Source organism: Vicugna pacos, chromosome 7 (genome assembly GCF_048564905.1).
Source record: "Vicugna pacos chromosome 7, VicPac4, whole genome shotgun sequence".
Lineage (NCBI taxonomy): Eukaryota > Metazoa > Chordata > Mammalia > Artiodactyla > Camelidae > Vicugna > Vicugna pacos.
Genome location: NC_132993.1, coordinates 67307980 through 67333211, shown reverse-complemented (window position 1 = coordinate 67333211; position 25232 = coordinate 67307980). Strand labels below are relative to the sequence as shown.

Here is a 25232-nt window from a genome sequence, read left to right as displayed (position 1 = left end):
CTAACCCCCCTCTCAGCCAAGATATTAAATTAAGTAACCAGACTGTATCTCAAGAAGAATTAGCTAAATATTTACAAGATAAAGTACTGACGGTCCCATCATGTCCTCATTTACTTTGCACATTGGCCCTCGCACAAAGAGATCTTGAAGGACAATGATGGACTACTGCAAACCCAATCAGGTAATAGCCCCAACTGCAGTTTCTGAGCCTGCTGCGCTATTTTTGCTACATAAATCAACAGACCTGAGGTAAACCACCAACTGGAAGAATGCAACTTTTTCCTACACCTACTGAGAAGCAGTTCACATTCACGTGAGAACAACTAAGTATATATTTCAAGCTTTTCCCCAGAGCTAGGTTTGCCCTCCTGCACTCTGCTACAGTCTCTGAAGTGCTCTACAACATTTAGCTAATCTTCAGAATGTGACACAAATCCAGACATTGATGATTCCATGTTGATCTGATGAGATAACTGCTTCATCAGTTTGGTTAATTAAATGAAAGCATGTTAATCAAGCCAACATACACTTCTGTGCTAAATATGTTGGAGGCCTTCATAAAGAACGTACACTCTAGAAGATCTGCATCAGTGAACTTTTTATATGTCCTATGGTCTGGGGCATTCCAGGACACATCCTCTGTTAAGGACACATTATTGTAGCACATCTCCCACCACTAAGGAAACAGTACTTAGCTGAACTCTGCAGGATCTAGAGGCAGTATAATCAGGATTCGAGAATATTGCTCCAAATCCAGTAAATACATATACTGGATTAAATAAAGGCTGCCGAGTTTTTGTGGGACCAGTAAAAGAACAGAGCCCTACAGCAGGCCCAGTTTTCAGTGCAAACATCTCTGCCTCCTGGGCCGTATGATCCAGCAGACCGTATGGTTTTGGAGGAGTGTACGGTACAAAAAGATTCAATGTAGAGAATTCTCCAGCAGTAAAATTACAACACAGACTCCTAGGGTCCTTGATCAAGACTGTGCCATCTGCAGCAAAGAGTTAAATATCACTTGAAAAGTAACCTGTATTGTCCTTCTGGACTTTGACAAGTGGCCATGCAGCCAGGACACCTTATAATGAGTTGCATTATGTCCAAATATAGGGTGGACCCAAGAACAATGCCTCGTAAGATCAAATGGAACACGTGGGACAGGGCATGAGCAGGTCCAGAGGACACGAGGGTCTGTTCATGAACAGTTGGAACAGATTTTGGTCTCTTACTGTCTCTCAGCTCATAACTATGACTATGTCAGGGGAAGATCCCTTAAGACTGGATGATGAGGGAAAGAAAGCAAGACTTGGTCAACCTGGGATCATAGGTACATCAGTTCAGTATGTGAATTTGAATGAAAAATGCTGAGAGAGGTCATCTTCACTCACAGATGACCATGAAAGGAGAATACTTGCAATAGTCAAAGCTTTGGACAGGATAGAACATCCAGCTCATGTGGGGAAATGGCCTGAAATAAGAATATAATCTCATATGCAGCAGTGAATGACTTGGTCATAAACTTGCAAAGAGAAAGGCTGGAAGACTAGAGGTCTGGTGAAAATGTTTGTCTATACATCTATGAGAACTTCTTTCTCTTGTATATGAAAGGCCACCCAAGAGGATCCACCACAGAAGTGGCACTAATAACATGGACAGAATGACTCAGCCATTTGCCATCTGCCAGCCTCTGTCATTGGCCATCACAGTGCTCTGGACTGATGAACAGAGTAGCACTGATGGAAGCATGGGGCCAATAACGCGGGTCCCATTCACTAAGGCTGATTTAACTACTGCCAGTACTTAGAAGGTCTAAATTGTCAGCAACAGAGATTAAATCTCAGGTCTCAAAATACAATGGGACATCAGTAAATATTTAACAACTGGAATCAAAGGGAAAAAAGCCCTTATTTCTGTGGTATTAATATTTCCAGCCAGGTGAATTTGAAGTTACCAACAGGACATTACTGAATCAACAGGCATGAAGCGGTGCACACAGTCACCAGTTGAGACACAACTCCAGCCAGCTATAGCTGAGCACTGCCAATGTGCCACTATCCCTCCAGGCAGGAGACCAACAGGAGCATGGTGGCAAGAGATACCGATACACACATACATACACACATACATATGTACGTATGTGTGTATCTCCCATCACTGGCTGCTTCTCCTCCTACCCACAGGGCTTCAGTGAGCACTCATAGCTATGTAAAGGTACTATCGTGTTTGATTCCCCTACATGAGATCCCAGATAACATCATATTGAACACAACAGAGCCTCTTCCCAGCAAAGCAAATGTTGTTGTGGGAACATGATCGTGCAATACAGTGGTTCTATCACACACCATACCAGAAGCTGCTGGCCTGATAAAACAATTAAATGACTTGGAAGGTGCAGCTGCCTGCTTAGAAATGATAATATTGGGAGCATAAGGCATCATCCTCCAGGACTCAGAATATATTGCAAATCAATTACAGTCAGATTTCTTTAATAGGTTGAATACACAGAACCAAGAAGGTAGATATAAGAGAGACTGTGGTGATTTAGAGTCCTCGTGTCCTTTTTTGGGGGAAATTAATGCTTCCAGTTCCTAGAATTTCAGGTTCTGCAGTTCTAGACTTCTTACTCTCACAGAAAATAAATGCTTCCACAAGGGGACTCAGCCAGAGCCCCACTGAATTGCCACTCATTCCCCAGCTGCTGTGACTATTGTCTGCTGAGCTCAGAGCTGAATTGCCCTCTGAGAAAGATCTCTGCCTCACCCAAGGTTACACCTCCCTCTCCAGGACAGCCTGCATCTAATGTCCTGACAGCCTTACCTCAACTGGGGACATCTCTGAAGGACTCTCCCAGATCTAGAGTTTCACTTGTGCCAGGTGAAGCCTCTCCTGCAGCTGTCTTAATAGTTTAACTTCTCTGCCTGCCCAGTCCTGCTTCCCTCACTCCCTCACAGATGTTGGTCCCAAGACTACTTCCTATCCAGCCACTTGCTGCACAATTTCCATTTTAGCACCTACTTCCAGCCAAACTCAAACTATGAAAGGTACCATAGATCTCAATCTCGTCTTTAAAAACTTGTCCCAAATTCTCTACCTTTGATTTTTCAGGCCACTTCATATCAAAGTTCTAAGGTTGTTGTGGTGGTGGTGGTTTATTTATTTATATATTTTTATTCTTGCTTACTCTTACATTAAATATATATATAATATATATATATTATATATATATAAAAAGTGGTGCTCATGCAATCTGGCAGTCAATTTTCAGGGTACATTTATATTTACCAGAAATGATCACTTCATCAGAAGCAAATATCACCCCTGAATGAAATTACCTATTTCCCCTACCACCACATTGTAGATGGAACACAGTCTGACTTTCTCTGTAGATCTGAGTGTTACAAAGGGAAAAACAGCCACAAAACTACTGTTCAATTTAAAACAAAAGCATATACCTTTTAGCCAAATCCCACATGTCATCTCCTGGTCTATAATTGCATCACTATAAACAGCAGTTTCCTTGTTCCTCTAAAATTGCTCCAAAGATTAATGTGCAGGCTTTCTTATAATTTTAACAAATGTGCAGAGGTGGTGAGGCCTTCCTCCCTTTTCAAGTTTGAACAAGGGTTTTGTGAATTATAAAGACTATTGAAATTTTTAACACATCGTTAAATCTTTACGTACTTTTAGAACTTTCTGAAAAATCTCCTCACTTTTCAAATCCATTCAGGATATAGGTACTGCCAAAATAAATAGGCTGTTAAAATAAAACTCTGACTAGGCCATTATATAGGTGAGATAAACAGTATTGCCAGGTAAAGTCTTTCTTGTTAAATTGGTCTTTTTTTCCCAGCCTCTTTTCTTCCTTAAAGTTGTCTAGCACCATGAAAATTCATAGATCTCAAGTGCTGGTTTTGTTTTCCCTTCTATTTTTTTGCCCCCTAGTTTCAAAAGGATTGCCTTCCAGAGCAAAAAAGCAATGTTCTGGTTGGCTTCTAAACCATGTATTTTAAAGTAATTGGGAAAACTAGAAATGGGTCCCAGACAAATTTCTCTCTGTATCTTTAAAGTGTGAAGATAAGAAATTATAGTCACGGAATCCAAGGTGTTTCTTGACACATCAGTATGTGGTGTCTGAACAAGACATACTAGAGCAGGACATCAGTTTCACTGCAAGTGGTACATGACAGTGTCAGTATCTTTAGTCAGTCTCTACCCCCTTAACTCATCTTTCTTCCCAACGTATCCTTCATGTGCCTTGATTGTAATGATCAGCAAATCCTAAAGTCAATTATAGAATCCATCTCTCATTTTTTTCTCCAATACTGCATATATTATTCCCATCAAGGATATAAGTGCTATGTCATTTTTAAAAAGACATGAAAATAACTTCAGTGTAGAGTAGATTGATCTATTACAACTGGCCTAAACATAAAATCAATATCCAATGTATGCAGGACTGAAGAGAGGAAATTTTCTTTAAATTTTAAGAAAAACAAGTTTGTAATTTGTAACATGACATCCAATGAAATCCATCATTTAATGTCTATTTAGGCAAATTATACTTAGGAAACTATAAATACTTCCTATTTGTTTTTCTGGTCTCTCTTCTCTCTTCCTGTCTTTTTTTTCTGCCTGTAGGTGTAATATTTGTTTTAGGACCTCAAACATAGCATTGCACCAGTCCCATAGAAAGCTTTCAATAGGAAATCAATGAGTAATTGAATTTAAAATTGATTGAATTTAAAATGTTACAGCAATAAATCTGCATCATCAGAAAGGCAAATCTATTTCCCAAACAAGATCTAATAAACACACCAACTGCATTATGTGACTTCATTGAAAATTAAAGCATTTAAGAGGCTCACAGAGCAATATATAAAAATAAATCTAGTAACTGGTTGAATTATTTAGGAACTACAAGATCTTTCAACAAGCTAAGATAAATTTGAAGAAAAATTTTATACTTTTGCTCTTATTACAAAATCCAGTTAAATAATAATCTCACATTAGGTGAACAGTATATAATTCTCATATTAAAAAAAAACTGATAGTGCAAGACTGTAATTCAAAATGTATAGTCCACAATATTAAGTCTGGCCAACTCACAAAATCCAAAGAGTGTCTATTCACTCAGAAGTCACTGTCCAGCAGTCCCTGGAATCTATGGCAGATTGAGTAGAACTAGTAAAGCGAGAAATGAACAGGCCTGAAGCATTTAGAAGTGAAAGTGACAAGTTACACCAAACTGAGCATTGTAATAGCTTTCTCACAGTGCATGGCAGTGGGAAGTGTCTTTCACTCAAGTTTCAGTATGGTCCACTAGGAGTTTGAAACCCTGGTGTGGTTGCATGAGATTAAGGAATTCCACTGGACTGCATTCAGTTCACTAAGTGAGCAGATCACCTCTCCTCTGCCTGCTCTGTGTACCACCTTTGTAAATTAGTGACAACCTCATCACCCCTTGCACCTCAGCAGATAACATGACATTTAACTGGAAAATATCTATAAATAATTACAGAATGTTGTGACTGTCCTAAAGTGAATTTGTTCTTTAAACCTTACTAAGGTATTTGTAGCCACATTTGAAATTCACCACAAGTGCATCATAACCTGGTATTTTGGTGGTGGTTATTTTTTCCTTTGTCTTACTTCATACCTGCTTAGAGTTCTGAGTAACGTGAGAGACTTAGTCCTCAGCCTCACAGTTTATCTCCTCCCTCAACACTTTTACTATTCAATAAGTAAATAAATAAATAAATAAAACAGGCAGGCACCTGGAAACTACTTGTAACAAGAATAATTAATTGATTCATTTATTTATCCACAAGACACAGTATCTTTCATTCATCAAGCCCTCTTTCAGACTTTGGAAATACAACGTATGAAATGAGTATGATATGGTTTCCAATGCTAAGATCTCACCAGCCCTAGCCTAGAGATCCCTGAGGGACTGGACTCTTCCCTACTCCTGGGAATAATCATCATCAACCTCTCACTCAGGGCCACTCACTCTGGGAAACATCAGCTTTAAGAAGGGACCTAGGACTATACATCATGAGCAGCTCTGGCTTTTTGTGGAAACAGCTTGTCCCCAGATCACAACCCATTCCCGGACCTTTGCCTTTCTCCAGTCAAATTTGTATGGCCTCTGCACTCTAGAATTCACAACAGTCCAATTCTACAGTGAGGTGTTCAGCGCTTCCACTGCATGGCTGTACCATCTGTCTTCAAATCTTGGCTCTGTTATTGACTAGCTGTGTACACTAAGGCAAGTATGGAAAAATTCTATGCCTCATTTTTCTCTATTGTAAAACTGAGGTAACAGTAGTACCCAGGGTGTTGGGAGACAGAAGAATTAATATGCATAAAAGCACACAGAATGGTGGGTGGCACCTGGTAAGGACTCAGTGGCTACCAGGTATCATCACCACCATCATCATGACTGTGTGCACAGATAAACTTACAGGTGGTTGGTAACAAAACGCTTAATACTGAAGAATCTATTCCCAAAAGCCAAGTGACCCAATCAGTTTGAATATTCCCTCACAATCCTCTCTGTATTATAATACGCCAAGAACAGCTAACTTGATATTATAGAATGAGCCTTCATAATTCATAGATTTTCCCTAGCAATCAGAAATTTTGATCTCAGAGCCAAAGAGACTGGTCTCCAGATCGCTCCTCTGAGCTGGATGGTACTTGTATTTGCCCACGGCTGGTGCCTACAATAGTAATGTCTTTGCATATGAACTATACAGAGTCAAAACAGTCTCCCAGTAAATGGGTTAATCCGACCTCTACAGTTTCAGAAGCCAGAAACCTTCTTTTTATCCTTGATCTATCCTTCCTAGAACTTTACTTTCCACATCTGTCTAATCAATCATGAATCCCACTGGACTTTATTTTTGAGATATCTCTAGACTCTATTTCTTTGTTTCCCTTCTCATCCCCAGCTATTATAATCCTTTTCTGAACTATAATGAATTATGCCTTGGCCATTTCTACATGTCTTAAATTTATTCCCCCTACAGGCATTTATCTGTTGAAAACACAAATGAGACTATGTCTCGCCTCTCTCTTATAAAAAAGACTTTGATGGTCTCTGGAATGAAATCCAAAATTATTGTCATGAATTCCAAAGATTTGTACTCTAGGATCTGTAGATAAACTACAACCCATGCCAGTAAACATCTTCCCCCGTTTCTCTCACAAATCCACCAGGCAACTGAGCTTTCTTCACTTTCATGACTGTGATTATCTCTGTTGAGAAAGCTCCCTAACCCACACATTGCCCCTATCCTTCTGACCTAGTAATGCCTATCCATACCTCAACTATTCACCTAGATCACTTTCTTAGAGAGATCAGACTAGGTCATTCATCTTGTAGAAATCATTCTTCTCCATTAAAATGTCCACAAATGATAAATGCTGGAGACGGTGTGGAGAAAAGGGAACCCTCCTACACTGCTGGTGAGAATGTAGCTGGTGCAGCCATTATGGAAAACAGTATGGAGATTCCTCAAAAAACTAAAAATACACTTACCATGTGATCCAGCAGTCCTACTCTTGGGCATATATCCAGAGGGAACTCTAATTCAACAAGATACATGCACCCCAGTGTTCACAGCAGCACTATTTACAGTAGCCAAGACATGGAAACAACCTAAATGTCCACTGACAGATGACTGCATAAAAAAGTCATAGTATATTTATACAATGGAATACTACTCAGCCATAAAAAGAGACAATAATGTTATTTGCAGCAATATAAATGGACCTAGATATTGTCATTCTAAGTAAGCCAGAAAGAAAAATACCATATAATACCACTTATATGTGGAATCTTAAAAAAGAAAAAAGACACTAACAACCTCAACTACAAAACAGAAACAGACTCACAGACATAGTAAACAATCTTATGGTTATTGGGGGGAAGGGGATGGAAGGGATAAATTTGGGAGTTGGAGATTTGCAAATGTTAGCCATTATATGTAAAAATAGATAAAAGATAAATTTCTTCTGCATAAATAGCACAGGGAACTATATTCAATACCTTGTAGTAACCCTTAATGACAAGAATATGAAAAGGAACATATGTATGTGTATCTATGACTGAAACACTGTGCTGCACACCAGAAATTGACACAACCTTGTAAACTGACTAGACTTCAATAAAAAAAAAAGCATTCTTCTTCTTGACACTTAGCGCTGACATAATTCTATTATTAATTCTGTAATTTATTGACAGTAGTCCTCCCTTATCTTTGGGAGATAGGTTCTAAGACCTACAGTGGATGCCTGAAACCATGGATAGTACCAAACCCCAAATATACCATTTTATTCCTATACATTTATACCTATGATTAAGTTTAATTTATAATTTAGGTTCAGCATGAGAATATTCAACTTGCTAGCCGCCTCACTGCACTTTGGGGGCAGTAAGTCAAATAAGGGTACTTAAAACACAAGCACTTCAATACCTCGACAGCTGATGCGGTAACTGAGAAGGCTGCTAAGCGACTAGTGGGCTGGATGCACCACTGGACAAAGGGATGATTGATATTCCGGGCAGGATGGAGTGGGATATTGAGAGGCTTCATCCCACGACTCAGAATGGCACACAACTTAAAATTTAGGGATTGTTTACTTCTGGAATTTCCCATTTCATATTTCAGACCACGGATGACCACGGGTAACTGAAAGTATGGAAAGCAAAACCTCAGATAAGGAGGGCACGACTACTGAATTAATGTTTCCCCAAGTTTAATGTAAGTTCTGTGGGTGGGGTGGGGGCTTTTATCTTCTACTCACAGTTGATTCCTGTAGAAATTCAACATTGTTTTTGATGCACAAATAGTTAATTCATGAGTTAATTTATTATGAGTCTGCAGAGTTACTTAGGCCAATTAACATTTCAGAGAGCTCTGATTTACTAAAATCTAAAATCTTGCTTTTTAATTCCACATTTAATTTCAGAATAAGACAGAACCACCCCCACTTCCTAATGTTTCACTGTTCCTTTATTAACAGCAAATTCAGGTCTCAGTCCTGAAAATTTGCCCAACTCTTCACAATAGAACAATGATTAGTACTTTATTCACATGCTAAAGGAATGAATATCATATTTTGTACAATAAAAAGATATAAAAAGTTACTTCCACCTTTGGGAGCTTCCATTATGCCTGAAATGGAAGGACCAAATAAAAACACCAGTTTCAAGAACCTCAACAAGTATGGAGTGTGAGAAATTTAAAACTGTCCTTAAATTTTCTAGGAAAACACATGTTTTAACTGTGAAGAGAAACCTGTAAAGTATTTCTACCTTTATATGACACTGTATCCAAACCCTGTATTAAGGCATTCTCTTTGCTCTCTCCTTTACATTTGCCTGGGGCAATGCCTCTTGCAGGGTAATTCTTCTCCAAGAAACCTTCAAGATATTAACAAATTTTAGCCCCCTACCCTTCCAGTGATAAATTAGCAAAAGTAAATATACCCTTGGTATAAGTTTCAAAATGTTATTAATGAACCAAACCAAATTATTTTTTTAATTTCAGGAAAAATACTTCATCTGTGTTTTCCACTTACATTTTTAGCCACTATTCTTCAGCTTTCTTGAAAGAGACTCCTTTTTCTAAGAGCAACTGAAATGTTTATGTTCTTTTAAATTCTCACTTGGCAATCCTGGTAGATTCCATTTTTATTTACCAAATATTTGCTTTCCCTCCTGGGAGAGGATTATACTTCTTCACCACTCAGATGTCGGGACTAGTGGCTTGCTTTGACTATGGAAATGGGAGCGGAAGTTGTATGTATGTGCTACAGGCAGAAACTTTAAGGGTCCCTTCATTCTTCATCCTTCTCTCTTTTCCCTCTGCATAATAATAAATGAGGTCCCTTATACAATCTGTGTGGGAAGGCTGTGTCCCAGAGATTTTTTTTATTTTTTAAGAGTCAAATCCTACTCCCTACCCCATGGCATGGAGCAAAAGACGTAGTATTTGTTACTATCAGTCATTGAGGTCTGAGGGGCTTGTACTGGAGCAGAACCCCATCTCCCGGGACTGGTAGAGCTATCTCATTTCCTCACTCTATTCCTGCTCTCTAGCTCTTGTTATCATAGCTTTAGCTCCCACCTATATATTAATTATTTCCCCAGAAAATCTGCATCTCCACCAGGAACAGTCACCTAATCACTACATGCATTTCCTATCTGCCTCCTGAACAATTTCATCTGGGTGTGTCTCAGTCAATTGATAATCATGACCGAAACTAAATTTTTTTTTCTTTTAAAAATATCATCTCCTTTCCCTTCCTCCAGAATTACTCATCTGTGAGAATCGTCCTTACCTGCTGTTTCTCTCAACCCCACTCCCTATCCAATTGATTGCCAAGTTTTCTCAGTTCTGTGACCCAAAATGCTACTTAATTTATTCCATTCTCTTTATCTCATTGCCAAAGTTCTGGTTTAGACACTCATAATTTATCTCCTAGTATTTAAAAATAACCCATACTCTACTTCCAATCTTGCACGATTTCAATTTATTCTCCAAATTTTCACCAGCACCATCTTTCTAAAATTCAAATAAAATTCAAATTGTATCACTTCACTGCCTGGAATGCACCAGTGGTAGCCCCAGCACTCTGCAGAGTCCAAACCCTTAGCACACAGCATTTGAGACTCTTCATGATCTGACTCCGAGCCACCTTTTTAGTTTTATCCACAGATACACCCCCACATTCATCTTCCAGTTTAGCCAACTTCTTCTGAAGGTACCATATTCTTTAAAACCTGTTACTTGTCATGTTTTTGTTTATGAATGTTGCTTCGCTCCCAACACCAGGCTGGCTAACTCTCCTCATCTCTGTGAGCCAAAGTCACAACTCTAGGGGTCACCAAAAGCAGGAAGCAGACAGAAGTGAGCCCTCGTGGACCCTATTCAATTCATGGATCTCATGTAAGAAAAAAACATAGTCAGAGGAATACAAATAAAACTGAAGCCTAGTAAGTCATAAAAACAAACGAGATACAGGATCTTTAAAGCAAGGACTCATCAAAAATATGAAGTGAAAAAACCCAGTTGTATAAGAATGAAAAATGTTCTGTTGGATTAGCTATTAGAGTAGTGGGTACAGAAGCCAGTTTGCAGTAGGTTAAAAAGTAAATGGAAGGTGAGGCTTGGAAATTCTAAGTGCAAACAACTCCCCTAACAAAGTGTGGCGCCTTCAGGATGGAGAGACATGGTCAAAGACCTAGAGAAACACAACAGAAGGAGAGAAATTTCCTTAGGAGAGGGTATCAGAGGAGGATTTGGAGACAGATTAGTTAGAGCTGCAAGAGGGAAATTAGAGTCAAAGGGACCCTAATTTTTTTAGACCCACCCTCCCTCACTAAGGGTGGCTCTCAGACACTGGAATTTAGAAAGACGTGGAGTCGCTGAGAAACAGATATGGTTTTGCCAATGTAAGAGGAGAAGTGAAGGAGACAAGTTTATGTTTATTCATGTCCAGTTTATAGTGAGAGTAGCACCACGAAGTAGAAATATCCGACAGGACAGAAAATACTGTGCCATAGTAGATGAAAGGTCATTGCTGACCTTTTGTAAATCACATCTTTTGATTTCCTAAGAAAACAAGACTGAGAAACTATCAGATTCTTCTTAGAGTGATGAAGAGTTGCACTTACCACATTTCAACCTATACTTCAAAACAGCATTTTGAATTTGACTTCACCAAGAATCTTGACAAAAACCATCTGACAACATAAAATGAATTTTCTAACTTAAAAAGAGGAAATGATATACAAAATCATATTTGAATGGTGTGAAGAGCTGGACATCGTATAAATCAAGCATCATATACACACACATAGCCACAAATAAATCCTTGAAGGAAACAGGTAGAGAAAGGCAGAGAGGAGATGGAGTTTTTTTTTTTTTTTTTTTTTTTTTTTTGCTGGAAAACAGCCATATTTGAGGGTGTAGAATGAGCTTTCCTTACTGGAGTCACCTGACTACTTTGAAATTAATTTTCCCTTTGCTAAACTGACTTAACAAATCAAGATCCCATCCCCAATACGTACAGGGTATCCTTGAAAATCAGTTAGATGTTGCTTATAAAGCACATGTCACCTTAGCAAAAGTCATTCTCTAGCTATAAATTATGAATCTATATATGAACATAGAAAAATAAAACTGAATGCTGGGTATAATACATTGCATTGGAAGAATATTATTTCCAAGAGCTCAACATTGTTTCTAATCAAAGCTATCTTTCCTTAAACCCAATTTCTAGAGATTCTGTGGGTTTCTTCTGCCTAAGAAATATTTAAAACTCTGTCGACACAACACCTCTTGCCTGGGACTTTGAGATTGGATCATGCGTTGTTACAAATACTTAGGTTTGGTGTCGTAATGTCTTGGAGATACCTTATTTTATTGAATTTTTCTATGTAATTTGGACTTTATTTTCTCAGAGATGTGATAAAACTACGTGGAGAGCTACATAGTCCATTACTCTTGCAATACTTCTGCATATATTGTCATTGAAAACGAAATAGGTCTGTGTTTACAACATCAAAAATCCCTAAGATATATGAATGTTTAAAGGATTTCCACAATCGAGTGGCTCCCAAATTCTTATAGCATTTTCATTTCCTTTTTCATCACTGATTTCTATTAGAAAAACATACGTGTTCCTACCATTAGGGGAAAAAAAAGTAAAACAACGTTTTTTACGCTCTGATTAATGTTGACATTTCAAACATTGCGCAAAGGCACTGCTTCTGATGTTTTAACTTCTAGTTTTCATAGCCCTTTACAAGTCTGATTTTTCCTTTTTCATGCTGCATCACTTTAATTTATTCTTGTTACTAAGCCCCATAAACAGATGAAACAGCTCTGGACTTGCAGACACCATTTGACCAATTACTAGTTGGCAGAGAGGGGAAGCATTTACAGCTCTCTGGCAGCCTGTGTGAAATGCACCAGTCACCTCCGTGTAGAATGGGGGGTAAGGGTCCAAATCAAGAAAATACACCATTACAATTGCTACTAAGTCTCAGGGGAATTTAGCTTGAATCAGAAAGTTCTGGTTCATTGTCTTTTATCACTTACAGTCACAACACGGTGCTCAATTATTTTTGTTAATATCTTCAGCTATGCCATCACACAATGTCTTTTTATCTTTTGTGAAAATTATCTAGTTCTTGCAATAATTAACACAGATAGAGACCAGACAGCTATTTTAAGATGAGCATTTTAATGCTTAGGTCAACTAAGTAGAGCATGTTAAAGATCAGAGAGTCTTTTTTAGATACTGACTCAAGAAAAATAATGAAGAGTATAAAATGGTGAAAAAAGTTATTAACTGACATTAAAAAAAGTAGTAAAACTCAGAAAACCATTCCAGATGCAGAATCCTCTCGACAATGTTATATAGATAAACTAAGTTCAAAGTTGTCTAGCTTGCTTTTGTATTTTTCTGCCCAATTAAAACACAGCCCGGACAGGTGGACACCCAGGAAGGCCACTCATTCGGCACCCAAAGCAACATTCCCCAACCACTTATACTCGGGCCCGAGCAAAGTCTCAGAGCCGTATGGAGGAAGGCCAAAAATGTAACAGCTACTTATGAATTTAGAGATTGAAGGCAAATGCCTAAATAATTCATTTAAGACAGGCAAAAAAATGTTATCTTCCTGTATCAAGATCAATTTAAAATAACCATGTAAATAATTTATGTAAATTATCACAATATTACACTGTATTTTGTATAGTTAAACACAATCCTTCGTGGTACTTTGCATTTATGTGACTTCTCTATGACTAATTTCTCAGAGAAGCCTTTTCTAATGACACAATTTTTAAAGGAACAGTAGCCCCTCTCCATGGAGAGATTAGTTCACTCCCTACTCCCTTCAGTTTTTCCCTTTACCTGAAATAACATCTGTGCATTTGTCAGCTTGGTTCCTTTCTGCTCCTCTCCCCCGATAATGTAAGCTCCTGGGATAGAGAGGACACCTGCTTTATCCGTCCCTGTGTCCCGGCCCCTAGAACAAGGTCAGCCACACAGATGCTCACGTGCTTCCCGGATGAGTAACAGCTGGCTACTTTCATATACATTTACATTTCAGTCAGAATTTTTTAAAGGTATGCTTTTCAACTGAATTGGAAAACCTTATTTTATCTCCTCCCCAAACCGATTTCAGTCATTATAACAATCATAACAATAAAAAAAAAAAAGAGGAAAAGTGCACAAATGTATCAGTAGAACATTCCTTCTACGTTTAGTCTTTCACGTCTGAGCTGACCCACCTGTCTGGTGAATGAGGCACATGACATCTGCTTTTGCCCTGCATTTGTGGGTGTGGGGTCAAAGTTACTGTCTCACACTGGCACCATTTGAAAGGGTGTCTTCCCCAACACTTGATATTATCTTAAAACGTTAAGCCAGAATTACTGTGGTGACTGTTTTCACAGCAGCAATATAAAAGAATGAAAACATCGGTGTTAATGAAACCTTACCTTGATCTCCTCAGGAGCTAGTCACGTCCAGGTCTCCAAATCTGCACTGCTGGTGTGTGGGGGGGACTTACCTTAGTGTCTTTCTTCACTTTAAATCAAAGTTAGTATTAGAAACATTTGTCAAATACCCAACTGAAGCCATGAATATAGTTCAGTCAAAAAAAATTACATTAAGGATCGATATCATTTATGTCCACTTAACATTTAAATTCCCAAAAAGGAATCAGAAGTTTTACCTTCAGGAAAGCTTCTGGGAAGTCCTGGGCCTCCTAGGGAATGCTCACCTTCCTAGGGGAAAGAAGAAATCAAAGGCTCACACAGGGAAGGGAAGGCAGAAGGGAGGGCAGCAATTAGTCCGCTGCTCTAGAACCAGTCACAAAGCACACACAGATGGAGATGCTCCCTGCCTCCTGAGGGCGATGTCACAGAAGGCCCTGATCCCAAACCCCGCCTCAGTACTCCTTATCTGTTGGTATTATTTCCAATGCTGTTAGCTCAAGTCTCTGTTCCCTGTTGATACAAGTGAATACCTGGAGAAATTGTAACTTGAATTTGACTGGTTAACCTTATTCAGGGAAGAGGGAGCAATAAACAAGAAAAACTGGGAGGGCTGAGTAAAAAGCACAGTGGCTGGTAAGACTTAAAAGACCACTTCGTATATTCACACGGTGTTAACTTTTACTCTCCTCTCTTTCCTTTCTCTGAAGTCAAGCAGTAAAGAAACTGCTTGGCATGCTTTTGGCTTTTCCATTTCTTTCGTTCTCTACAACATGCAGATCTGTTTTAAATGTGATGGATCCAAGAATTTCACTGCAAATAAAAATTGCAGTACAATGACAGTGTGCAGAGCCTTCAACAGTTTCTGGAACTTGCAACAAAATGCCACTGAATTTTACCTAGCATATTGTTATTTGAAATAGATTGTTTCTCTGTCCCCTCCACCATAAAAAAAAAAAAGTTTTTATCATTCCAAAAGCCAGTATTATGTCTAAACTAACCAGTCATGAAAATATAACTTCATGAATGGGCTTTAGCTTTTATCTCAACAATAGCAAAGTATCAGCAATATAGCAAATAAGGAACTGAACTTTTGAGGGTTATCTTATGGGATTCCTGACTCTATCATGTAATATTTTTAAAATAGAGAGTTGTACAAAGGAAAAAAAAAGTAATAGGCTAGACCAAGATAGACACACAGAGACAGAGATACAGAAACAGACATGCAGAGACAGACAGATGGAGACAGAGAAAGAATGAATCAGGTCTAATCATAAACAAAAGTTCAAAATAGTTTAATTTTTTCCTTTGGCATCTGTAACCTCCTTCCAAAGCTCTCTGATTCTTTCTGTCCTTTCTCTTGCTCCATTCCCCTCTACCTAGCCCCCTGGAGTTACTCTCTACAACACATCTTCCAGAGAAACATTAGGAGAAAATGGAACTAGGATTTTAGTAGATACTCTAAGCTAGGTGGGTTCTGTATGCTATCTCAGGTAATTACAAATTTCTGGTTACGTGTCATCATACCCATTTCACAGATAAGTAAGCTGAGATTTCATACTATGTTCACTGTTACCCAGCTTGTAAGTGGGAGATCTGGATTGAGGTCCTGTCTTATTCAACCTTAAACCCCGTCGTTTCAGCCCAGTGCACTGTCTCTTCCTCTGCCTCTTTATCCAGAAGTACTTTCACTTGGCCAGCAATTGGACTGAATTAACTAGTTCCACCAGAGCCTGAATAATGAGTGAGACTTACTATGCTTTCCCTCCAAGGAGCGCATGTATTTACACAGAAGAAAACATCCCTGATTAATGAAGGATTTCCTAAGGTAAAATTTCTGGCCTAAGCAGCACTTTCCTGGCAGAGTGGCACTAGGACTGAATGCTCCGGCTGCTTCATTCAGCAAGTCATAGCTCTCAAATAGTCAAATATATTTAGTCCGAACAGACAACTTGGCACCGTGCTACACAGTATATTTTGGGGGGATTGATATTGGCAGGCTTTGAAGCAGTTGCTATAACATTTGGGAGAACAGTGTTTGTGGAGGGAATTTGGTTCAGTTCTTAATAAATGCGTTTGTTATGTTTCTAATTTTCTTTCTGTACCCTTCAAATGCTGTTGCTTCCAAGGCTTAAAACGAGATAACCTCAGTTTGATGTTGTTAGTGTCTCTCATCTCCTGAAGGATTTCCAGAGAGAGAGGAGCAACCTGTATTCTCAGCAGTAACAGGCTTTTCCGAAGATATTAATGCATCACTTTCTAGGGGCTTTGAACTGTTTTAGTCACGCAACAGGGAATGATAAATGAACCTCGCTTTGTAGCTACTTCTTCAGCCACAAATGGTGTTAATACCAGCATCTTACTGGGCAGCTGTCTAGAGTAATTAGCTTCACATACACCAAGCAGTCTAAGAGTTAAGGGTCAACTTCCAAAGCCAGAGTTCCCGACCTTGAATCCCCCTCTGTTAACTCATAGCTGTGTGGACTACATTAACACACTTTGCTTTTCTTTAGGCTTCTACTGCATTAGAAGGGAATAATTACAGCACCCACCTAATGATTCCTGATTAAATGAGCAATGTATATTAAGTGTATAAAAGAGTGCCTGACATATTCTGTTATTATAGATGAAATGTCTTCGCAATTCACTTAAGACTTCTGAAATGTGCTGTTACTGTGTTGCATCGCGTGCTGCAAGAAGAGGTTCAGTGTCGTCATATTCTTCAGAACAAAAGTGTAAGAAGAACTCTGAGGCTGGTGGAACAGAAAGGGAGCCCTGCTGGCTTCCTGGAACTACCAAGTCAACCCTTTATTTTCTAAATCTGAACCTTTTGTTATGCGAAAATCAAATTAAATACTGTACTTGATTAAACTGAATTTTACCTGCCACTGAACTTAATCCTAAATGATACATGCAGTCTCTCCACAAAATCTTTCTTTAGAATGGAGACAAAGGAAGGTAAGTTTTCCCTCTACTTTTTGTTCCTTCCTTTTTCTTTGTTTTATTGAGATGTAATTGGCATACACCACTGTGTAAGTTTAAGATGTACAGCATAATGGTTTCACATTCTCCATGAAATGATAACCGCAAGTTTAGTGAACATCCATCTTGTATATACACAAAATTAAATAAAGAGAGAAAAAAAAATCTTTCCTTGTGATGGGGGTCTTAGGATTTACTCTCATACATAATATACAAGAAATGCTAATTATATTTAACATGTTATGTATTACATCCATAGTACTTAATTTTTCTCACTCTACTTTTTTTTAATTCAAGTATAGTCAGTTGGCAATTCTGTGTCAATTTCAGTCATACATATACATACATATATTCCATTTTATATTATTTTTCATTATAGGTTACTACAAGGTATTACATATAGTTTCCTGTGGTATACAGTATAAACTTGTTGCTTATCTATTTTATATAGTAGTTCTTCTAATTAATGACCTAGTTCTGAAATCCAGGCCTGTTGACTCTCCATGTCATGAAAGATTTCCCAATATATGAAAAAGCTTATAGGAGAGAACTGGGAAGAGATTTATTTCTTCAAACATACACACTCAGAAGAGCCAGTAGAAACTACTAGAGTTTAACACCTTGAACTACAGACATTTACATTACATTAAAGTACTTCATTGTATTAAGAGCAGCTAGGATTTGGAGTTGAAAGGAACTAGCAGGGGGCTAACAATACTAAAAAGTCAAATATGTGTCTTCCTGAGATAATCCCCCATTAAAACAATCATAAAGGAATAGCTCTACCAGATATCAATATTATAAATCCACCGTAATTAGAATTGTGTGGCGTTAGCATGTGAATAAGCAAACTACTCAGAGAGACTTAAGAGAATAAAACTTAAATGTCCCACCCCAAAAAAAGGGAGGGGGGAATACGTGAAGTGATGGATATATTAATTAAATTGATGGGGGAATACTTTCACAATGAATACGGATATCAAATATTACTTTTTACACTCTAAATATCTTATAATTTTTATTTGATTAAAATTAAATTGATCCAACTTTGTATGTAAATTTAGTATACAAAGATGTAATTAATATTACAGTCATGAAGTAATGAAGATCCTTCCCTTATACCATTCAGAAGCATTAATTCCAAAGAGATCAGAAATTTAAGTAGCAAAAAGGAAACTATAAATATTAGATAAAAACATGGGTGAATTCCTCTACAACTTCAGCAACAGGAAATTTCCCTAATGACTCAAATCCAAATGCACAAAAGAAAAAGACTGTTCAATCTGAAAAATAGATCATGTAAAAATAAAAATGTTTCACATCAAAAAAATCCCCACCATAGTGGTGCAGGAAACAAAACACCATAGTTACACAGTAATATATGTCCAACTGATAGACAAAATACTAAAGTCATTAAAATAAAGAAAAACTGGCAAGGTGTAAGAATGGATAGTTCACAGATAAGGAAACGTAAGTGTCCCTTAACCACAGGAGAAGATACTCAACCTGATTCATCCTAAGTGAATGCAAATTAAAACTAAATTGAGTTTCCATTTCTCACTGACAGGTTAGAAAATATCAAAACTTTTGACATTATACTTTATTGACACGGTTGGGTAAAAACTGTCATTCTCAAGTATTGCTAATAGGAATGCAAAATAGTAGAACCCATGTGATAAAGAATCGGATGACTCAACACCTGGCAAAATGACATAAGAATCTGAAACCAAGGGTAGTCATCATTTTGCATTAATACGTAATAAACTAAGCTGCCTTCGCTGCTCAAGCTTGCTTTGTTTCTACAAAAACTTGCATGTCCCCCAAACGTCACCTAGCCTCAACAATAAGATGTTTGCCCAAGTTGTTTTTTTAAAAACTTGGACTCAGCTACATCCAGTTCCAGCACCAGCCAGTCAGGACTGGTTAGCACCACAGATCATCCAACTGGACACATGTCCATTCAGTGAGCTTCTGATGTCAGAGGGCCATAAAACCCCACCCTAAGAACATGCTAACTCCATCATTTTCTGAACACATGTCCCATAAAGAAGCCTGTAGCTAAGTCACGCCGGCACAGAACGACAAATTCCCTCCCTTTTTCTGACCTCCAACTACCTTTCCCTGGCTCCCCAAGCTTCAGCTGCATCCCGTCTACACCCCGAGCCCCGCCCCTCTGTGGAGGTGGAATTGGTATTTCTTCTCCTGTTTCCTCACGTGACTTGTCTTGTGAATAAACCACCTTCCGCGGCAGACCTCGACATCTCAAAGCGTGGCTCGCCGCACACGGGGCAAACGAACCCAAACACATTGACCCTCTGACTCAGCACTTCTGCTTCTAAGGGCCAACCGCAAAGGTGCGCTGGACAGAATTTTAAAGAGGCTGATGTTCAAGGATCTTCATGTGACAATGGGAACTGGTTACATAACTATAGTTTGTCTTCAGAGGGGAGTACTGTGCAGCTGGTTAAAAATAAGAAATATCTGCTTTATGATTGAATGATCTCCAAGATATACTCTGTATGTGGGAGAAAAAAAGAAAACTGAGTAATAAAGTAGGATACAAGTGTATATACATTTAACTAAAACTGAAAGTCAAACTGTATTTTTGAATTAAAAACAGAGGCAAGGAGTAGCGTGCACCAGATATTGACAACAGCTAGACTTCCCTGAACACACATAGTTTTATGAAGACTCTCAGTATTTTTACCAATTATAAAACAGAAATGAATTAAAATGACCTCAAAAAGCTTGGATGTGCAGTGAAAGCTTGGTGTATATTAAATTATGGCATAATCACAAAAAAAAACTTTTCCAAGTTATTTTGAAACAGTTATTTCATACATTCCCAAATGGGACATGCAGTCAGTGGGGAAAAAAGGGGGGGGGGGGTCTAAAACAATTTTTTTACATTTTTTATTGATTTGTAATCATTTTACAATGTTGTATCAAATTCCAGTGTAGAGCACAATTTTTCAGCTATACATGAACATATATATACATATATATATTCGTTGTCACATTTTCTTCTCTGTGAGCTACCATAAGATCTTGTGTATATTTCCCTGTGCTATATACAGTATAATTTTGTTTATCTATTCTACAATGTTGAAATCCCAGTCTATCCCTTCCCACCCTCCACCCCCTTGGCAACCACAAGTTTGTAGTCTATGAGTCTATTTCCGTTTTGTATTTATGCTTTGTTTGTGGTTTTTCTTTTTTTTAGATTCCACATATGAGTGACCTCATACGGTATTTTTGTTTCTCTTTCTGGCTTACTTCACTTAGAACGACATTCTCCAGGAGCATCCATGTTGCTGCAAATGGCGTTATGTTGTCGATTTTATGGCTGAGTAGTATTCCATTGTATAAATATACCACCTCTTCTTTATCCAGTCATCTGTTTTGGACATTTGGGCTGTCTCCAGGTCTTGGCTATTGTAAATAGTGCTGCTATGAACATTGGGGTGCAGGTGTCATCCTGAAGTAGGGTTCCTTCTGGATATAAGCCCGGGAGCGGGATTCCTGGGTCATACGGTAAGTCTATTCCTAGTCTTTTGAGGAATCTCCATACTGTTTTCTACAGTGGCTGCACCAAACTGCATTCCCACCAGCAGTGTAGGAGGGTTCCCCTTTCTCCACAGCCTCTCCAGCATTTGTCATTTGTGGAGTTTTGAATGATGGCCATTCTGACTGGTGTGAGGTGATACCTCATTGTAGTTTTGATTTGCATTTCTCTGATAATTAGTGATATGGGGCATTTTTTCATGTGCCTATTGATGATTTGTATTTCTTCCTTGGAGAATTGCTTGTTTAGGTCTTTTGCCCATTTTTGGATTTGGTTGTTTCTTATTAAGTTGTATGAGCTGCTTGTACATTATGGAGATCAAGCCTTTGTCGGTTTCATTTGCAAAAATCTTCTCCCATTCCGTAGGTTGTCTTCTTGTTTTACTTCTGGTTTCCTTTGCTGTGCAGAAGCTTGCAAGTTTCATTAGGTCCCATTTGTTTATTCTTGCGTTTATTTCTATTGCTTGAGTAGACTGTTCTAGGAGAACATTTTTGAGATGTATGTCAGATAATGTTTTGCCTGTATTTTCTTCTAGGAGGTTTATTGTATCTTGTCTTATGTTTAAGTCTTTGATCCATTTTGAGTTGATTTTTGTGTATGGTGTAAGGGAGTATCCTAGCCTCATTGCTTTACATGCTGCTGTCCAGTTTTCCCAACACCATTTGTTGAAGAGACTGTCTTTATTCCGTTGTATATTCTTGCCTCCTTTGTCGAAGATGAGTTGACCAGAAGTTTGTGGGTTCATTTCTGGGCTCTCTATTCTGTTCCTTTGGTCTATATGTCTGTTTTTGTACCAATAACATGCTGTCATGATGACTGTAGCTCTATAGTACTGTCTGAAGTCTGGGAGAGTTATTCCTCCAGCCTCTTTCTTTCTCTTCAGTAATGCTTTGGCAATGCTAGGTCTTTGATGGTTCCATATAAATTTGATTATGATTTGTTCTAGTTCTGTGAAATATGTCCTGGGTAATTGGATAGGGATTGCATTAAATCTGTAGATTGCCTTGGGCAGTGTGACCATTTTAACAATATTGATTCTTCCAATCCAAGAGCATGGGATATCTTTCCATTTTTTAAAGTCTTCTTTAATCTCCTTCATCAGTGGTTTATAGTTTTCTGTGTATAATTCTTTCACCTCCTTGGTTAGATTTATTCCTAGATATTTTATTACTTTGGGTGCTATTTTAAAGGGGATTGTTTCTTTACTTTCTTTTTCTGTTGATTCATCATTAGTGTAAAGAAATGCAACTGATTTTTCAGTGTTAATCTTGTAACCTGCAACCTTGCTGAATTCTTCAATCAGCTCTAGTAGTTTTTGTGTGGACCTTTTAGGGTTTTCTATATATAGTAACATGTACGTCGGCATATAGTGACACTTTTACCTCTTCTTTTCCAATTTGGATCCCTTTTATTTCTCTGTCTTGCCTGATTGCTGTGGCTAGGACTTCCAAGACTATGTTGAATAGGAGTGGTGATAGTGGGCATCCTTGTCTTGTCCCAGATTTTAGTGGGAAGCTTTTGAGTTTTTCACCGTTGAGTACTATGCTGGCTGTAGGTCTGTCATATATAGCTTTTATTATGTTGAGATATGTTCCCTCTATACCCACTTTGGTGAGTTTTTATCATAAATGGGTGTTGAATTTTATCAAAGGCTTTTTCTGCATCTATTGAGATGATCATATGTTTTTTGTCCTTTCTCTTGTTGATGTGATATATTACATTGATTTGCATATGTTGAACCACCCTTATGTCCCTGGGATGAACCCCTGTTGGTCATGATGTATAATCTTTTTTATGTGTTGTTAGATTCTGTTTGCTAATATTTTGGTGAGGATTTTGGCGTCTATGTTCATCAGTGATACTGGCCTATAATTCTCTTTTTTGGTAGTGTCTTTGCCTGGTTTTGGTATCAGGGTGAAGGTTGCTTCATAGAATGAGTTTGGGAGTATTCCTTCCTTTTCAATTTTCTGGAAGAGTTTGAGAAGGACTGGTATGAGTTCTTCTTTGTATGTTTGGTAGAATTCCCCAGTGAAGCCGTCCAGTCCTGGACTTTTATTTGTAGGGAGGTTTTTTATTGCTATTTCATTTTCATTTCTAGTGATCGGTTTGTTTAAAAATTCTTAAATGGCTTTCACTAGCTATATTTTTAGTGGCTATGTTCATTTCTATACTTATACTATTGCATAATGTGTATTACGAGATAAAGAAATTAAGTATGTTGATGTCTTTGATACACAGGACTTTATGCATTGGAAATGGATTCACAGCATTATTCCCTCTACATTTGTGTTCTGATACATATTTCATATGCTGAAAAGTTTTAAAATTCTATCTTTCCAAACATACATACACACATTTTTGAAGAGCTAAGTGTAAACAGTTCTGCAAGGTCCTATGGGGCAGTAAAGTTCTTATCTATCCCACAAATATAAGCCCAAATCTCTTGTTCTGACTGCAGGGGCAATGAAAGGTAGCTGAGATATGTGGCATGTGTTGTTGGGTGAGAGTGGAGGAACAGAGACTTGTGTTTACTGGAAGCATTTAAAAACAGGATGAAGACTGGAGTGAATGTATCTTTTTGAATTTGAGTTCCCTCCAATGCCCAGGAGTGGGATTGCTGGATCATATGGTAACTATTTTTAGTTGTTTTTTTTTTAATGGACCTAGAGATTGTCCACTAAATGAAGCCAGAAAAAGAAAGAAATATACCATATAATATCACTTATATGTGGAATCTAAGAAAATGACACAAATGAACTGATTTTCAAAACAGAAACAGACTCACATAGAAAACAAATTTATGGTTACAGGTGGGGAAAGGGGGTGGGAAGGGATAAATCGGGGGCTTAAGATTTGCAGTTACTAACTACAATATATAAAATAAACAACAAGTTTACACTGTATAGCCTAGGGAAATATACTCAGTATCTTGTAGTAACCTATAATGAAAAAAATATGAAAAGGAATATATGTATGCATTTGTATGACTGAAACATTATACTGTACACCAGAAATTGACATATTGTAAGCCGACTATACTTCAATAAAAAATAAATAAAACAAAATGTGAAAAAAAATAGACAGCAAAGTCCTACTGTATAGCACAGGGACCTATATTCAATACCTTATAATGGCTGATAATGAACAAGAATATGAAAAGGAATAAATATATATGTGTAACTGAATCACCATGCTGTATACCAGAACATAGCATTGTAAACTGACTATACCTCCAATAAAAGATAAAAACAAGTTTCTCACTAGACAAATACATTATACATGACCTTCTCTGTGAGTGGAAAGATTGAAACCAGGATGTGCCCACTGAGATGCCTGATGGAGAAGAACTTGCATAATTTATAAAGCTAAAATTCACATGTTTCCATTCAGAATTGTACCATCAGAGCAACTTTAGAATCTCCACAGTTAACTGTGTTTTATGCTGCAGAAACATGTGTGTAGCTTTCTTTTTCCTAACGCAATAGGGAGAAATTCTAAGCAGGCCAATGTGAGAGAATTTGCCTTACACTCCACTATATTTTAAATCAACTGGATGTGTATAAATATCTTTGTTCTTCCTTAAGAAAATCAAGTGTTAATTTAAGTTACTTCAAATATGATAAAGAGGTGAAAAAGATATTTTTTAGTCAACTAGAAACACATTTTAATAATCATACAGACTTTACTTTTGTTCAGAAGACTAGAATTCAAGCCTATCGAGACTTGAATTCACAAAGCTGTATTGTTTCATGGCCTTAAAAGATTTGTTTCTCACATAGCATTTATTAAAATAAGATTTAAATACCTAATTTGCTTGTTCATAACATAAAGCTTTCAGTGTATTGCATCTATTCTTGGTAAGAGGGAAAAAACCTGGGGATACATGTATGTCCCATTCCAATTCAATATTTTTTTCTTGATTATAGGAAGGAAGGAAGGAAAAGAGATGAAAGAGGCAGGAAAGAAAAAGAAAGAAAGAAAAGAAAGGAAGAAAAAAAAAAAAAAAGAAAGAGAAGGGGAGGGAGGAAGGAAGGAAGAGAAAGAAGAAAAAGATTAGCATAGGAGACCATGCTGACCTATGGGGCTCTATAACATCACCCTGAGTAGGTCTTTCTTGAATGGAGAGATACTGAAGTTCTGTACAATTATGTATTTCTATGAGA

The 25232-nt window shown here is 37.8% G+C and overlaps 1 protein-coding gene across 12 annotated transcripts in view; it reads right to left on the bottom strand.

Annotated features, from left to right (window-relative positions):
* ELAPOR2 (endosome-lysosome associated apoptosis and autophagy regulator family member 2) overlaps window positions 1–25232 on the bottom strand; it is a 660265-nt gene that overhangs the window by 67320 nt on the left and 567713 nt on the right. For all 12 annotated transcript variants that reach the window (XM_072965097.1, XM_072965100.1, XM_072965099.1 and 9 more), the window contains one exon: window positions 14762–14813. The gene's annotated coding sequence lies outside the window, so the exon portion shown is untranslated. The remainder of the gene's footprint in view (window positions 1–14761; window positions 14814–25232) is intronic.